Here is a 1,804-nt window from a genome sequence, read left to right as displayed (position 1 = left end):
ATGTAGAAGTTTTCGATAAGTAGCATTGAGACGGTGGATGCAATATGTTTCCCTTAACAGACCTACTATCTCCAAATTAACAATTAAGATAAAAGGAAACAACCAATGTAGGGACCATCAGAAAGCAATCAAAATTAAATAACTAGTGGAACAAGTCAAAATCTAATTGATAAAAGGGATCTTCGACCCCAAATAAACATCATTTTGTATCACCAGGCCGCAAATTATACAAGGCAGCAACCCATAATATGGGAACGTAAAAAAATAAAATAAATTAGCACTCCAAAGCAAACAATATATACTCACACCTGAAAGGATGAATATAAATACCACATCAACGAGTTAAATCACTTCATCAAAAATCATATATGCAAAGTGGGAAATCTGAAATCAAACACGCATTTGCGACAAATACAAGGGTTGGAGTCATTTTCCACTAAATACAAATTCAAACATAGGTACGATAAATATGGGGAACAAATCGTGGGAATATGAAACTTCAAAAGGTAAATGTCCGCTGTCTGCCGTAACCCCATTAAGCAAAGTCACGGGACTACGACCCTGGAAAAAGAAATCATTAAATACATAACGTCCAAATTACTTCTATTACCAAATTGCTAACAATGATCTTAAAATCAGTGATAATAGTCCCACAGAAGTTGTTGTGATGTGATTTGTGATTTTGATTTTTAACGTAGCTATAACAATTTTTCAGTCATATCGCTACGATGTCTGCAATGTGGCAGTTTATAGTGATGTCTAGCACTGGGGCATCATGCCGCAGACATGTAGCATGATGTCCCACACAGTCACAGTATCCTGACACCGGGCCGACCAGTCCTAACACTAACCTCTAAATGCTGAGCGCCAAGCGTTCCCACAGAAAACACTTTTACATCAGCACTAGACATACCCAAGCACAAACAAAATGAAATCTCACTATCAAGGACAGAAAGAAAACCCCGACTATACATCTAAACATCAAAACTGCTCACAGAACAACCCACTAATTCAAAAAGCAAATAAAACAAACCAAACCATGTAAATCTAAGCCAACTTATCCAAACCAGACTAGTGCACGAGTTTATCAGTTACGTATTCAACAAGGCTATCAGAATCAATGGAGACATCCTCATACCCGTCAACAAAACCTGTTCTCCAATAAATTTTCTGGTTAGGATACATTTGATCACAATGTAATCAAATTCAGCAGAGGTTCCATACTGTCAAAATATAGATGTAAATTCCTAAACCTGAACATGGAGCCAAAAGAGTTAAATTCGTATTTGGTAAAGGAATTGTACAGGACTTAGTCGAAATATCCTAGAGTACCTAGCAAAACTCCAACAAGAACAAAATACACCGGATGTTGCATGCTTCCAGGAAACACACTTGGAGGAAAATTGAAAACAAATTTTAAAAAATCCCTGGATGCCCAGCATCTTATCTCCAGCACGGATCCTATGGAGAAATGGGAGACGGAAGACGACATTTATTAGCAACGCTTTCTCAAGAAAGTCAGTGGGGAGGGAGGGGTGGCGCGTACAACAAACAAAATATACCGAGTCAGTTCATAAGTATCAAACAATAACTCTGAATGCAGATAAATAAACAGTTATTAGTAGTAAATATGTACGATTGATCTAACTATATGCATTCACAAGTTCGCAGAAAGTTCAGACTGTAAAGTTGAACAATTAAGTACACTAAAAAGTTACCTATTTCCAACGTTCATCACTCTACAGATGAAAACGCATAAAAAACCGACCACTACACCAAGATGGAGATTTGATAAGGCAGATTA

Source organism: Sinohyriopsis cumingii, unplaced genomic scaffold, assembly GCF_028554795.1.
Source record: "Sinohyriopsis cumingii isolate HCF-2022 unplaced genomic scaffold, ASM2855479v2 utg000379l, whole genome shotgun sequence".
Lineage (NCBI taxonomy): Eukaryota > Metazoa > Mollusca > Bivalvia > Unionida > Unionidae > Sinohyriopsis > Sinohyriopsis cumingii.
This window is presented reverse-complemented; position numbering follows the sequence as displayed.